The sequence below is a fragment of the Ochlerotatus camptorhynchus genome, unplaced genomic scaffold, assembly GCF_037179485.1.
Source record: "Ochlerotatus camptorhynchus isolate MF236.1 unplaced genomic scaffold, CSIRO-AGI_Acam_v1.1 ptg000577l, whole genome shotgun sequence".
Classification (NCBI taxonomy): Eukaryota; Metazoa; Arthropoda; class Insecta; order Diptera; family Culicidae; genus Ochlerotatus; species Ochlerotatus camptorhynchus.
In genome coordinates, this window is record NW_027041058.1 from 1,067,768 (window position 1) to 1,084,171 (window position 16,404).

The window sequence follows — 16,404 nt, forward strand, 5'->3', positions numbered from 1 at the left end:
ACAATTCGTGGTCTTGTTTTACCGACTATTGGCTATTTTGATGACCAGTCGGTAAAAAAATAAAGACTACTTTGGGTACAGTAATTATTTTTGCTGACTTTTCGTGAAATCACGAAAATTTGGAAATTAACGACTTTCTTAGTAAATAAATATTCTGTGTTCAGTATTTTGCATCAAACGATACCGAAGTTCAGTTTGTGTTTTGCAAAACGTCGGTTATTCACCTGATTTAAACTGAATGTTCAGTAAATCTTTCGTTTTACCGTGTAAGCCCAGTACAAAAAATACCGAACAACTAAATGCTGGATTAGTGTGTACGGTCCGTGTAAAAAAAACCGTGTAAAAAAAAACCTACGAGATTTTGATTTTTCGCATGCTTAAATCACAGACAAACAGACATAACACTCGCAAGTTGTTCATCGAACAAGTATTTAACGGTCAATTTAAAAGTATCATAGTTGGTAGTATCGCCACCTGTGGCGCGCATAGTCAATTCCCTTGCGTTTGACGTTTACACACTACCGCCATCTGTTCAGCGTACTACCCACCACAGTGTTCTCAACAGATGCACGCAGAAAAATTGATTTTTGTTTCAGGGCCTAATGTATTTTGTTATTGATTCAAACATATTGTATCACTATTTCAACAACACATGTTTTTGAATCAACAAAATGGTTTTTAGAATCAACAAACAGATTATTGACTCTACAACCGGTTTGTTGATTCAAAAATATTTTTCTTTGAATTAACCGAATAATATATTTGAAACAATATCAAAAATATATTAGGCCCTGAGTCAAAAATATATCCATTTGAACTTAAAAACCATTTCTCTGCGTGTGGCGGTAATGTTTTTGCGACAATGTTTTACAGTGAGAAATATTCAATGTGTTATGTCTGTTTGTCTGTGCTTAAATGTTTTTAAAAAATCGGATTTTGATGCCATTTGTAATTAAAGCATGATATGGTCCATATAGACATATTTAAAAAATTTCTGTATTTACACCAAAAATTGTGATTTTTTTTTAAGTATGCCATTCGATTACAAATAGCTTGAAATGGATAATGTGATTGGAATCAAGTCGATAGGTTGTATCGTTGTCGAGAAATCGTTAAAAACGTACCGTGTAAATCGTGGAAAACCGTGTAAAAAAAACCGTGTAAAAAAAAAACCGCGTAAAAAAAACCGTGTAAAAAAAGACTTCAGTGTATTGTCTTGTCTTAGGGCCCAACAATCGGTTCCGCGCGGTGTAATCGCCTGGCTGGTAAACCAGCGCACACCGCTTCCACGCATTTTGACAGTTCAACAGAGAAAAAAAAAACGAAAAAAATAATAAAGAAAAATCCGAAAACATCAGCCAGTTTGTCGGACGACGGAGATGGAGGAGTCACAGAGAAGAGCATTATAACACAGTCGTCGTCAGTCTCAAGAGTCGCAGGAGGAGGACGGTACGCGTTTGTTGAAAAAAAAAAAGAGAAGTCGTAATCGTTTCCACCATAGTAGTTCAGTTCGTAGTGATTTTCAATAAACTTTTTCCTGCGCAAAAATTACATTTTCCGGTCGAAATTTCGCTTCAATCCGTGCGTGGTACGACGGTGAAGGAGCGGGTTGTGAAAGTGACTTGGTGGCGATCGTGAAAGGCGCAGAAATTCTGCGATGAAGAAGTGAAAATTTCAGAACAGTTTTTTTTTTCTTTCGTCTGACATCCGAGACAAGGCCACGGTGGAAGTTGAAGAATACTGCTGCAGTAGCAGCAGCAGGCAGTGGAGAGGCCTCGCATAAAGAATAAGAGGTTGTGCGAATTTCATCAAGAATAACGCACTCACGGTCACGGTGTGTGTTCTCTGCTGGTGAGGATTGAAGAGTGCAGTTATTTTGTTGTTCTTTGCTGGTGTTGTGTGTTTTGTGAGTGGAATATTAGGCTTTAGAATATTGCAGCTGGCAGGTGTGCTGGGCTCTGCAGAAGAGCAGCTCTAAACAGGAAGGAACGGAAGTTGTGAGCAGCTGAGCGCTCGGGACTGGTAGCTGGGCAGTCGATTGTGTGCATTTTGTGTACATATACAAGTCTGCCAGTAGTGGCTGCGAGCGAGAAGAGACACGTAAGTTCCATCCGACCGTCATGAGATGATTGCTAGTAGTACTTATAAACTAACATACATAGATGAAGCGAGCGAACGAAATGGGGGTTTTCTGCTGCGCTTGTTTTTATTTCCCGATATGCGATGTAACCGTAACGTTACATTTCAGAGGTGAACACGGGGGCGCATTGTTTATTGTTATTCTTATTATTGCCCGAGCTATTTAGTGCTAGTGTAGATAGGTCTCACACATTGAGTTTCGCTTGCTACGCAAAAGTATTGCCATTGGACCGGCAAAAGGTGAGACACAGCGTATTATTGCTTGGTAATTGCCATACTTTATACAATTCAGTAGCTACCAACTCCATATCAAATTTTTCCTATAGTAGAGGAAAAAGGTTTACGGTTCTGCCAAATTACCGATTCTAAGTCTGCCTAGATTACAGCACAACTTTCTCACGTTTGCTCGGGAAAGTATCAAAATAGATCATTATCGACAGAAGAAAAAAAAACAGTTTAATTCCCGACTCGATCCGTTGAAATTGATGACTCAAAGCCAGCCAGCAGTAGCGAGCTGTGAACTGCGAACGCGGGGGAAATAACTGTATAGCAATGTGTACACATTATAACAGGCAAGCTCATAGGCGTTTCCAGTCAGACACAGTTTGTTTAGTTTTTGAGTTACAGTGCTTGTTATCAGCCTTTCAGTATTGCTAACATCGAACCTTTATTTGTTTATTTTTCCTAATGGGTTTGCATAGGTTAAGCTTTCGAACAACTAAAACTTCACCACAATGACAAGATTCTATAACTTTAATATGGCTGAAAGTGTTTTGAAATGTGCAGTCATCATCAGTGTCATTCCCACTGTGAGACTGGTACTGATGATGACTGCACATTGTAATCGAAATACGTACCCATCTGTCATGGATACAAAATACTCTTCTGAGTATTCCACTAATAAACTAATTCATAACATTAAATATTTTTAATTGTCAGCTTGATCAACTTCACCCTAGCTGAAAATCACGCTTTTTTTAATCAACCAAATATACAATTTAAAATCCAAATACAGGCATTTGAGAATCATTTACCAGTACACGTTTGAGAGGTATTTGTTTGTGTATCGAACGTGTCACGAATTAATTTTTAAACAGCTGTCTCTGGTTTTGTAAACAATGATTCAAAGGTCAATTTGTCGAAACTCTTAGCTCGATCATGCAAATTAACAATACCATAATGTTGGAGAAACTTCCGCTACCTGTAATTTGCGTGGGCGAGCTCAGAGATTGGATCAATATTGACATTTGAATCTTTGTTTACAAAGCAGATACGGCTATTTGAAAGTTCACTCTTGATGTGATTGGAATAATATTCAGGTTTGATAGTAATTAGCGATCAACTTCTCTCCCCAGTTTGCATTACATTTGAAATGATCAGTATGATTATCAATCCTTATCCCACACTTAGAAGCTATGACCGACTTCGGCCATTTTTCCCGAACTTTCAACAGTTGTTTTTTTGTTGTTGTTTTCAACAGTAAAATTCAAGCAGTTTTTATCTAGTTTGTTTATGTGAAAGGCTCAATCGCGTATGCTTTACGGAGCCGATAATTGTTCATTATTTGTAACAAAATTCACTTAATTCTATGTCTAGGTTAGAGGGGTACATTGTCGAAGGATAGGATCAGGGGAGGTGTTTTGGAGTGGGGTTTCGTTGTCTCATCAGAGCGTTGTCGCCAGTATGAATGGTAGTGCGGTTCTAGTTTCGTTCTGGAGTTCTGCCGACTATGGTGACCAGTGGGCTACGATGAGACTCATCGAGACGGGGGGAAAAAGTCAAACAAAAAGTAATAAAGAGAGACCATGGTATTACATTGTTATAGGAGAAATGGATGTTATGTCGGCCTAAATGCCCCTAATTTGGGCCCTTACATAAATTCAGCAATCGACTAAATTTTCAATAGCAACCAAAAATATTCATTAGTACCGTCCCAATGACGCATTCATCTAGATCAATTGTAGAGAGTAATTGAAACACGTCTTTATCGGTTGACGTTGAACAGTGGAATGAAAATTTTATTCAGAAACTTAGCAACTAATAACAAGTGCATATAGCGACGCGAATTACTAGGTTGCTACGATCACAATACTCCTCCCTAATCCGCGACGCCAGTTAGCTTCCGAAACTTCTGCTGCTTCTGAACGGTCATCGGTTTCGTGAACCCATCGGCTGGCAGTTCCGTTGTCGCCGTGTAGCTCAGTTGGACGACACCATGCTGCAGGCTATCATGCACGAAATGGTACCGTATACTAACGTGCTTGGTCCGGGGGTTATACGAACCGTTGTTGGCGATGCTGATTGCCGATTGATTATCGCAGCACACGGAAATCGGTTTGGCCTCGCAAAACTGCGACTGCAGATTACTCCACCACATAGCTTCCTGGATCGTGCGAGACATGGCCATGTATTCCGCTTCACAGGACGAAAGGGCTACGGTAGGCTGCTTCTTGACGTTCCACGAGATCGCACCTCCCTGCATCATGAACACATAACCGGTTGTGGATTTCCGGTCGTCCGCATCTCCTCCCCAATCGGCATCGCTGTACCCAACTATGTCCGCTGGACCGCTTGTCGAGTACTCTAGCTTCTTGGTTATTGTACCTTTCAGGTACTGGATTATCCTCTTCACCGCTTCCCAGTGAGGACGGCCAGGGTTGGCACTGTACTGGCTCACAACGTTGACGGCAAAAGCAATATCCGGTCGGGTGACTTGAGCTGCAAACGACAAACACCCGACTGCTTCCTTGTATGGCACTGACTTCATTTCTTCCATTTCAGATTTCGTCTTCGGTGCCATCGACTTGTCCAACTGATGCTTGGATCTGCTGGTGTTGCAACTGGGTGGGCATCGGCCATACCGAAGCGATTGACGATGTCTTCGATGTAGGTTTGTTGATCCAACCACAGCTTGCCTTCTTCACGCTTCCTCGTGATTCTGATGCCAAGACATTGTTGCGCCTCCCCGAGGTCTTTCATTTGGAACCGCTTGTGCAGATGGGCCTTCAGCTTCTTCTTTTGCTTCCGATCGTTTGTGAAAATCAAGAGATCGTCGACGTAGATAGTCACAAACATCATCTTTCCTCCACGGATGCACCAGTACAAACAGGGATCCACGCTCGACCGTTTCAGTCCGAACTCCTGCAGCACCACATCCAACTGCGCGTTCCATACGCGGCTGGACTGCTTGAGACCGTAGAGGGCCTTCTTCAGTCTGCACACTTTTCCATTCGACGCATCGAACCCTTCTGGCTGGAGCATGTAGATCTCCTCGTCCTTCAGCTCGCTCTGTAGAAATGCAGTGACCGCGTCCATTTGGTCAATATCCAAGTTGTACCGCACCGCCAGTGCCATCAGATACCGGACGGTCGCGTACCGCACGACCGGGGAGTACACCTCGTCGTAGTCCAGACCAGGTCGTTGAGAGCAGCCCTTCACCACGAGGCGGGCCTTGTACCTCTGGATGGTTCCGTCGAGACCTCGCTTCGTTCGGTACACCCACTTGTTCCGAATCGCTTTCCGCCCTTCAGGCAGATCGGTGAGCACCCACGTGCTATTTTCGCTGAGGGATGCAATTTCCTCACGCATAGCCGCAATCCAATGATCTCGGTCCGGCCGCCGCAGAACCTCATCGTAGCTCGTCGGATCATCCATCGTATCATCGTCGCTCGTCGTGTTGAAGGATAACTGAGGGTAATGAACACCACCAGATAAGGAACCGTAACTAATAAAGTCATTATACTTGCCTGGATTACGGCGCTCCCGACCGCTGCGCCTTAACCCTTGCTGCAACTCAGCTGGTCTAATCAGTTGCGGTGGGAGCGCAAAATCGGCACAGGCATCCTCGAATTCGTCTGCCTCACTGGACGAACTGTCGACAACGACGATGTCTTCCTCCGTTGTTTCGGTTTCACCAGGATTGCCACCCGGTTGATCGATAACAACAGCAAGCCCGGCTGCACCAGGTACGACGATGCCATTCGGTTGTTCGCCTAGAGGAAGCACAGCGTGTTGACCATCTTCAGGAGTATCAGCTGCACCGGACTCAGGACGATCATGGATTTCATCCGAACAAAGCTCCATGAACTCCACCGGCTGCACTCGTTGTTCTGCCATACAGATAGCGACGCCTTCTTCCAGTACCATGACATCTCGGCTAACGTGGAAACGGTCATTCTCTGGATCATACACCCGGTAATCTTTCGTGTCTTCACAATAGCCGACGAAAATGCCTTTCTCAGATTTGGGATCAAACTTCTTCCTTTTCGCTTTCGGTACCAGAGTCATCACGCTCGAGCCAAAAATCTTGAGGTGCTTCAAATTCGGCTTCTTTCCGGTCCACGCCTCTTCCGGCGTTTTCTCTTCCAGGGAACGAGTAGGACATCGATTCACCACGTGAGCCGCGGTCGAAATAGCTTCTGCCCAAAACTCTTTTCCCAGCTTCGCATCGTTGAGCATGCACCGCGCCTTTTCAACCAGCGTGCGGTTCATGCGTTCTGCCGCCCCGTTCTGCTCAGGCGTATACGGGCACGTGGTTTGATGTCGAATCCCATCGGACTCCAACACCTTCCGGAAATCTGCATTCACGTACTCCTTTCCGTTGTCTGAACGCAAGATTTTTAGCTTCTTGCCCGTCTGTCTTTCCGCTTTGGCCTTGAACGACTTGAACGCTTCGAGTGCTTGATTTTTCTGCTCCAAGAAGTAAACCACCACCCGCTTGCTTGCATCGTCCAGGAACGTCATGAAATAACGGCTTCCACCCAACGACGAAATCTCCACTGGTCCGCAGAGGTCGGAGTGTACCAACTCCAACAGTTCTTCAGCTCTTGACTCGCTGCTTGGGAATGAACGCCTCGTATGCTTGTCCTCCAGACAGGCAACACATCCTTCTAACGACCCATCTTGGAAATCTATTCCGTTGGCGATTCGCTTGAGCTTCTTCAAACCACCTTCGTGAAGATGCCCCAGACGTCGATGCCAGAGCTCCATGCCGCTTGCCAAAAACGACTTCTCTGGCCAATTGACTCTGTAGAGGCCACCTTCCTCGACGCCGGTGACAACCAGATCACCGTCTTCGTCCCGAACTTCGCATCTGTCTTTGGTGAAAATAACAGTTTTGCCCTTTTTGCAGATCGTACTTACGGATAACAAGTTGGTGGCTAGGTCGGGAATCTTCAGAACACCGCTGACATCGATTCGACCATCGTTGCTGTCCAACACGACTGAACCCTTCGCTACGACCTTCATAGTGGCATTGTTCGCCGTTCCGACGTTGTGGTCCATCTTGACTTCATCGAGAAATTTCTGATCCGGCCGTGCCATGTGGCAAGTGGCACCCGAATCGAAATACCATTCACTGGTGCTGACGTCTCCCATGGCAAAAATGGAACAGAGACCCTTGTGTTTGCTCGCCTTCGCTTGCTGCTGCTTCTCCGGACACTTGGCAGCAAAATGACCCGGCTTCTTGCAGGTGTAACATAACTTTTCGCCTTTGCTACCGTCCTTGGATTCGCTTGGCTTCTTCCGGTTCGCTTTACTGTACAGGGCACCTTCCGCGCCGCTGCTGACCGGACCACGATCCAGCTTAACGTCCTGTAGAATTTTGGATTTCACTGCATCCGCTGTCAAAGCCGCTCCAGAGGCTTCGAGTCCCATTATCATGGGCTCGTACTGATCAGGAAGACCCATCAGCAACATCGCCGCGAGCCAGGAATCGTCCACCTTAAAGCCCACGGATGCAAGCTTGTGGCTTGTGCTCATTAATTCGTCCACGTACGCCTCAACGCTAGCACAGTTGATCAGCCGTACCGACGTAAATTTTCTGAGCAGTCCAATCTTCCTGGTTAGTCCACTGTCCTGGAATGCAGACTGCAGCTTCGTCCAGGCTTCCTTTGCTGTAAACGCATCCTGCACCAGACTGTAATTGTAGCTCTCGAGGCTTAAGCAAATCGTAGCCAGAGCCTGCAACTTCAAATCCTCAGTAACACCTTCTCCGTCTCCGTCGATGGCAGACCAGCTTCCTTCACGGATTAGGATCATCCGCATCGCAAATGCCCACGTCGTTTAGTTCTCCCGGCCTCTTAGCTTGTCAATGGCTGGCAGTGCCACAGAACTTCTGGTGACTCGAACGCTTCCAGCTTCAGTCCTGCCGTTTCCGTTGGCGCCTCCATCTCCTTGACCTTGCTGTCCGGATCCTAAACTTCCGCCTGTGGACATACTTCTTCTGGTCTTGAAATTTTAGAGTCTTCCGGTTAGGTATTCTGGGCCCATAACCAATTGTAGAGAGTAATTGAAACACGTCTTTATCGGTTGACGTTGAACAGTGGAATGAAAATTTTATTCAGAAACTTAGCAACTAATAACAAGTGCATATAGCGACGCGAATTACTAGGTTGCTACGATCACAATAAGATCAAATTGATAAATATCAGATTTTCAGCGATGAGCCCAATCTTAGATCCATAGTCCAACATTAGAGCCATTTCCCCTTCTAGACATTTGCAGAAACACATAAATCGACTGCATATAGGCGAGGTCGCGGGTTCTCAACACGGCTCTGATAGGGATATAGGGTTGTCTTCCTTGGGCCTCGAGGGTATTCAAAAGTCTCTTTCTGGCGGCGTCGTTATCCATACATTGCCAAACTGCGTGATCGATGTCATCGTAACCGTTTCCACACCGACATATGTTGCTGTCCAGGAGTTTTATTCTATGGAGATGTGCATCTAGCGAGTAGTGGTTGGATATAAGTCACGACGTAAGTCCAAGCATTGAAACCACGCTCTCGACGAAACATTAGGAATAATTGAATGTAGCCACCGTCCAAGATTTCCAGTGACCCAATAGGTTTGCCACTCGCAAGGGTACTCTGACGCACTAAATGGTAAAATTCATCGTGTGATATTTACCTGTTATAAAATTCGCCTTCCTGTGCGCGCAATGGGATTGAGCAATGTGAGGGGCTAATCATATACGACCAGCACACTCATCTGCTCCCTTATCTTTGAAAGGAAATAAAATGAGTGCCTACCTGGTACCTGGGTCATCGACCGACTAGCCGCAATCAAACTGAGACTATCCGGGAAGATGAAGTACACCGAAAATAGTTTTCATGTAGCTTCCATTGGAACCGCAAATGATTTTCATCCATACACAAAATTGATGGAATTCATCTGAATTTCACATAACATTTATGGGATCACGTTAATTTTTTATGATTTTTCATCTGAATGTCATCGACCTCATAATATTCCTGTGGTTTTGTGGTGGGATTTTTAGCTATGTGATCACATGAAAGCTTTGAGTGTAATGGTCTGCGCGCATGTTGGAAATCATCCCCAATGCGAAGTTGATTGCTGCCAGCTCAGCAACAAAAACGGAACAAGTTTGCGGAAGGCGCTAAAGCCAGTGGTCAGTTTATTCAATAAAAATACGCGGAATAATAATAGGTCGAAGTTGCTCGGGAATCCCATGAATTGCTTGTTTCATGGTCTGATCATATTCTCTTGAGGAACTACGATTGGTGAAGTGAACACGGTATGGAGTATGTGAAGACACATATCCGTCGATTTATGTGGTGGTGGTAGATTCTCATAAATCGAGATCGTGTGTTCAGCATACGAATTTCTTCAAAATTTGAAATTATAAGTGTGTTCGTCACCCCGCATTTGATAAGTAAAGGGTGTATTCGATAAAAATGGCACACCGAAAATTTTCTGTAACTATTGAACTGTATGAGATTTACTCGAATTCGAGTAAATCTTATTCATAGTGTGTTGTTTACTGTCAAGTTTCATACAGTAGTTCCAGTCATGTCGTCGAAACAAGAAATTGTCCGTGAAAAATTTTTGTGCACTTACAATCAAAATCCAGAGGCGTCCCACCGCAGGGCTGGTAGCAGGTCACTTTTTAGTGACTTGGTCACTATTTTGAATCCTGATGAATGTGGGCGTCTTAGTGGAATACCTGTACAATGAGACAAGGATAAGCAAATAAAGTACTGGAATTAAATGGAAAATACTAATCCTTCTCTCTCTCATTACACTATTTTGAAACCAGTCACTAAAAAGTCACTTTTTACACCAAAAAGTAACTAAAGTCACTATTTATCTAAAAATAGTCACTAAAGTCACTTTTTTATAGTCACTAAAGTCACTTTTTTCACCCTATTTAAGGTGACATTTAAAAATATCAATAAACTGTTTGAATTGAGTACTTGGCACTAAGAAAGTCTACAGTAGTTTTAACAAAATATTCATATCTGTTAACAAATTGAAAATTTTACCCCGGGTGACCACTGAACCGCAAAACTTTAGAACACCAGGAAAACTATTTATTGGGAAATGCCTTCAATTTCGCTTAAAAATCGGGGGAAATATACCTCCTTTCCCAGAATATAAATTGTAAACCTAAGAAACTTTCCGAAGGTATTTGTCTGTGACAGATTTTCAAAAGTCTTTCAAGGATGTTTAGAACTTTAAAAAATCCAATGTAAATTTTATGAGCATTTTAAAGGATACTAGGGTTGACACCAAGATATATCAGTGAAAAATACCAAAGTACAGACTATGAGAGTCTCATGTAAAATTTAGTGCTCTGAGGACCGATTTCTTTTTCTCCGTTTAAATCTTAAGCTAGGTTTACCAATATAGTTAAACTTAGCTTAACACATACGAGCGTCGCTTTATTGTTGAAGCTATTAGAGACGCAAAATTCAGCTCCGGAACAATTCCAATATAATTGAGAGTGCATTTTAACGAGAGTTCTGAGAAAAATTCTATGATGATTGGATGAGGATTCTAGATCCAATTTTAATAAGATTTCAAAAATTAGTTCTGAAATTTTGCTAATTGGAGTTTTGATAAAAATTCCATGAAAATTCCATGAAAATCCCGTGAACTCCAAAGATGGTCTCTGCGGATAGTTCTAAAAAAATTCTAGGGTGATTTCTGAAGATAATTTCAAGAGAACTCTAAAGAGTTCAAAATAAATTCCGAGAAGATTTCCAATGATATCGAGTTTTGAGGGTTCAATCTAAAAGGAATTCTGTGATAGATTTTTGTTTTGAGAATTCTGAGGAAATACTATGGGAATTCTAAGGAGAATACGAATTGAATTTCCAATTGAATGCAGGGGAGAAGTCCAAGATTATTTAAACAGAAATTTATGAAATTTCTGATGTTAATTGCTTGGAATTTCTAAGGAGAATTCAAATAAATTTAAAGTGGATTTATGGAAGGAGCTTTCAGGGAGTTCCTAATCATGTGTTATTACTTCATGCGTAAATTTAACGATTGACATAGTCGGAGATGCGTAACGTCAAATATCAGACTTGAAGTGCAAATTTTATACGATGGATGAGGAGATTAAATTATAGAGTTGATAGCTCCGTTATAGCAACAATCAATACGAAACTAACGATTTTAAATTGGCTCACTACTTGACTAGCCTCTTAGTCCCAAGCAAACGATTAACGTACCCCATTCTAGTCGAAATTCTAGTACTACGCAATGTTTGTTTTGATTCGCTATGAAAGTTTGACAGATTAAATCAGGGGTTATTGGTTTTTCCTATGTTTCGAGGGGTGAATCGATTAGCTTGGGACCGAAGATAGTACCAGAGCTGAGCCAAAAAGTTGAGCACGTTTATTCGGAACCTTCTAGTCTTAGAGTTACCTCTATGGTTATAGTACGCCAGTGTGAAAATTGTATATTCACAGTAGAAAGCGAGCAAGGACAATTTTGAGAAAGGTACGAATCGGGTAATTTACGTCAGATGGCGACTTGAGAGTGAAACAATCGATAGAACTGTTTCCGCACATCGGAGTTACATGACAAAATCGGCGATAATCCCTTTCGCCAGTGGTGGCAAGGGGAAACACCCCTCACCGTCCCTCATTAACGGATGAGCTTGGTAAAGGAGATGCTCTACTCGACTCGTACCTTGCTCAAAATTGTCCTTTGTTCGATTTCTACTTTCTATATACAAATTTCACACTGCCTTACTAAAGGGTGATACGGTCAAAACTTGGTCAAGGGAAAACGCGTGTAAATCGGTGAAATCGTTTATTTAAAAAATCCAATTAAATTTCTTTTTCAAGTTCAATTAGTATAAAATTCAGGAAAAATATTCAGTTAGGCTTCCGCTTTTCCAAATCCGAATTGCCAGGCCTTACGCTTGACCCCTGCCATCAGATTTTGTACAGCCACCTTGTCCACCTTCTTCGCCGCAGAAAGCCAGTTTGCCTTGAACTGCTGCTCGCCCTTAGCAGTTTTTTTGGTCTTCTTTAGGTTCCGCTTGACAATTGCCCAGTATTTCTCAATTGGGTGGAGCTCTGGCGTGTTGGGAGGGTTCTTGTCCTTGGGAACCACCTGCACGTTGTTGGCGGCGTACCACTCCATGGCCTTTTTACCGTAATGGCAAGATGCTAAATCCGGCCAAAACAGTACGGAACAACCGTGTTTCTTCAGGAAAGGCAGCAGACGTTTATTCAAACACTCTTTCACGTAAATTTCTTGGTTGACAGTCCCGGAAGCTATGAAAATGCTGCTTTTCAAGCCACAGGTACAGATGGCTTGCCAAACCAGATATTTCTTTGCGAAATTTGACAGTTTCATGTGCTTGAAAACATCTGCTACCTTTCCCCTTCCTTTTGCCGTATAAAACTCCTGTCCCGGAAGCTGCTTGTAGTCGGCTTTGACGTAGGTTTCGTCGTCCATTACCACGCAGTCAAACTTCGTCAGCATCGTCGTGTACAGTGTATTTTGTTTATCATCGCGATTTGGAGTCACTACCTTCTTGTAAGTCGATAGTCCGGCTCGTTTTTTGGCTCGATGCACGGTTGTAGACGATACACCCAGCTTATTTGCGGCATCTCGGAGAGAGAGGTTAGGGTTTCGCTTGAAACTACCGGCAACTCTCTTTGTCGTCTCAGCGGCTTCCGGTTTTCGATTTCCCCCCCGATCCAGACTTCCTGGCTGTCGACAAACGTTCCCCAAACACTTTAATTACATTTGTAACGGTTGATTTGGCAACTTTTAGCGATTTTGCCAACTTTGCGTGCGAGTAGCTCGGATTTTCGCGATGCGCGAGCAAAATTTTGATACGCTGCTCTTCTTGCTTGGACGGCATTTTGACAACTGAAGAGTGAATTCCAAAATCAAAATAGGAGCAACATTCTACACACACACCTTCAAAATGAGGGGTGTTCAGGTTTTTTAAATGCAAAATTGAAAGAAATACGTCAAGTTGATATTGACCAAATTTTGACCGTATCACCCTTTATAACGGAACTATCAACTCTTTACTTTCATCTCTTCATTCATCGTATAAAATGTCCACTTTAATTCTGATATTTGATGTTAAGCATTTCCAAATACGAAACTTTGTTGATTTTCTGCAAAGAATTTCAAGAAGGCAATATTATTTTTGTAAATGCTTATTTGCCTCTAAGTTTAAGAGAAAGGGAATTATTCTAAAAAAGTTCTTGAGATCATTCTGAAGGAATTCTGTGAAAAGTTCTTAGCATTTTTTTTAAAGTTATCTACCTAGAATCTAGATATATCAAAATTTTAAACATTTCGAACGCAGAATCAAATTTAAGCTTATAAAATAAATGGGAATTACTATTTGCTAGTCATCATGTATAACATAAGCAAAAGTAAATTATTAAAATCACTTCAAATGCTTTTCACAAGAGATTCCGTTCTGAGATTCGATTAAATTAGAGGAATTTATGGAAATTGATTTTAAGTTCCATGACATAAAAAGTTTATTTCAATATCAAACCGTATTAGAACTTCTAAGTAACCATATAAATGGTTACTTATTAAGTATTTACAGGTCACTAATTGGTCACTATTTTCGTAATTTTAGTCACTAAAGTCACAACTATTATATCGCATAAGCACTACCAGCCTCGGATCGCTAAAAAGCTTGGAATTGCGAATACAACTGTGTTTTGTGTGATAAGAACCTTCAAGAAGCGTCTGAGTGCCCGAAGGAAGTCGAAGGGAGTGGTCGTAAAAGTGGTCCAATGGAAAGTAAAATGGCCAGGAAAGTGGTGCAACAGTTCAACAACCGTCCAAACATATCACTTCGAGTTGCCGCTAAAAAGTCCAAGGTGTCAGTCGGTTTTGTGCAGAAAACCATAAAGTGTGCTGGGTTACATGTTTACAAGGTTGCAAATAGCCCCAAACCGGTATGAAAAGCAAAACATCACTGCGAAAATCCGCAGACAGAACATAGTTCTTTTTGAAGCAGTAAAGGGTGATACGGTCAAAATTTGGTCAAGGGAAAACGCGTGTAAATCGGTGAAATCGTTTATTTAAAAAATCAAATTAAATTTCTTTTTCAAGTTCAATTAGTATAAAATTCAGGAAAAATATTCAGTTAGGCTTCCGCTTTTCCAAATCCGAATTGCCGGGCCTTACGCTTGACCCCTGCCATCAGATTTTGTACAGCCACCTTGTCCACCTTCTTCGCCGCAGAAAGCCAGTTTGCCTTGAACTGCTGCTTGCCCTTAGCAGTTTTTTTGGTCTTCTCTAGGTTCCGCTTGACAATAGCCCAGTATTTCTCAATTGGGCGGAGCTCTGGCGTGTTGGGAGGGTTCTTGTCCTTGGGAACCACCTGCACGTTGTTGGCGGCGTACCACTCCATGGCCTTTTTACCGTAATGGCAAGATGCCAAATCCGGCCAAAACAGTACGGAACAACCGTGTTTCTTCAGGAAAGGCAGCAGACGTTTATTCAAACACTCTTTCACGTAAATTTCTTGGTTGACAGTCCCGGAAGCTATGAAAATGCTGCTTTTCAAGCCACAGGTACAGATGGCTTGCCAAACCAGATATTTCTTTGCGAACTTTGACAGTTTCATGTGCTTGAAAACATCTGCTACCTTTCCCCTTCCTTTTGCCGTATAAAACTCCTGTCCCGGAAGCTGCTTGTAGTCGGCTTTGACGTAGGTTTCGTCGTCCATTACCACGCAGTCAAACTTCGTCAGCATCGTCGTGTACAGCCTCCGGGATCGCGCTTTGGCCGTCGTATTTTGTTTATCATCGCGATTTGGAGTCACTACCTTCTTGTAAGTCGATAGTCCGGCTCGTTTTTTGGCTCGATGCACGGTTGTAGACGATACACCCAGCTTATTTGCGGCATCTCGGAGAGAGAGGTTAGGGTTTCGCTTGAAACTACCGGCAACTCTCTTTGTCGTCTCAGTGGCTTCCGGTTTTCGATTTCCCCCCTATCCAGACTTCCTGGCTGTCGACAAACGTTCCCCAAACACTTTAATTACATTTGTAACGGTTGATTTGGCAACTTTTAGCGATTTTGCCAACTTTGCGTGCGAGTAGCTCGGATTTTCGCGATGCGCGAGAAAAATTTTGATACGCTGCTCTTCTTGCTTGGACGGCATTTTGACAACTGAAGAGTGAATTCCAAAATCAAAATAGGAGCAACATTCTACACACACACACCTTCAAAATGAGGGGTGTTCAGGTTTTTTAAATGCAAAATTGAAAGAAATACGTCAAGTTGATATTGACCAAATTTTGACCGTATCACCCTTTAGATAGAATAGAGTGTCAGCTTGTTATAGATATGTTTAATAAAGTAGATTTTAATGCTAGTAGTAAACTGTATTTGTTTTTGCATTATAAAAATGAGGTGAGAAATGCTCACTACACATCTTGGAATTTAAGTGTTAAATTGATTACTGTTGATTCAAATGTTAAGCTTTACCTAATCTTCGCATATCTATAGTAAACTATGAGCCTAATCTATCAATTACTTTAAAGAAAAATAAATTTCAACATCTGAGTGAAAAGTTATTACCAAATGAGCAGTTGGTGTGTACAACTGTGCATGCCCACACCTGAACCCTACCTATCGACCCATCAACTCATGAACCGGGAACGCCGAAGGAAGGCGTGATCAGAGACGTTATGCCTCAGAACTTCCCGGCAGCGTTGACTGGGATTGAACCCAGGCCTGCTGGGATGCTTACCACTACACCACGGGCGCCGCTGCTCTCTAGAGTTGTAATCTTGTAACCAAACTTGGAAGCAGGGGATACTCTATATAAATTCTATTCTAACTCTTTTCTGAAATGAACTTGGTGGCTCTGAAAAAGGCCGTTTTGTTACATTGGTGATAAGTTTTAAGAACATTGGCGTGTTCAGTGTAGGTGACGGCATCACGCATATTTTCTAGGAACACCTTCAGCACACCTCGGGTTTCCTCGAAGATCAGACCGGAGACGCTTGACATA

The 16,404-nt window shown here is 42.6% G+C and overlaps 2 protein-coding genes across 2 annotated transcripts in view; one reads left to right on the forward strand and one right to left on the reverse strand.

Annotated features, from left to right (window-relative positions):
• The window catches only part of Xxylt (Xyloside xylosyltransferase), a 302,336-nt gene that overhangs the window by 11,584 nt on the left and 274,348 nt on the right, over positions 1–16,404 (reverse strand). The gene's annotated exons all lie outside the window — the stretch shown is intronic.
• The window catches only part of LOC135713682 (protein dopey-1 homolog), a 78,644-nt gene continuing 63,646 nt past the window's right edge, over positions 1,407–16,404 (forward strand). The window contains exon 1 of the mRNA XM_065236852.1: positions 1,407–2,100. The gene's annotated coding sequence lies outside the window, so the exon portion shown is untranslated. The remainder of the gene's footprint in view (positions 2,101–16,404) is intronic.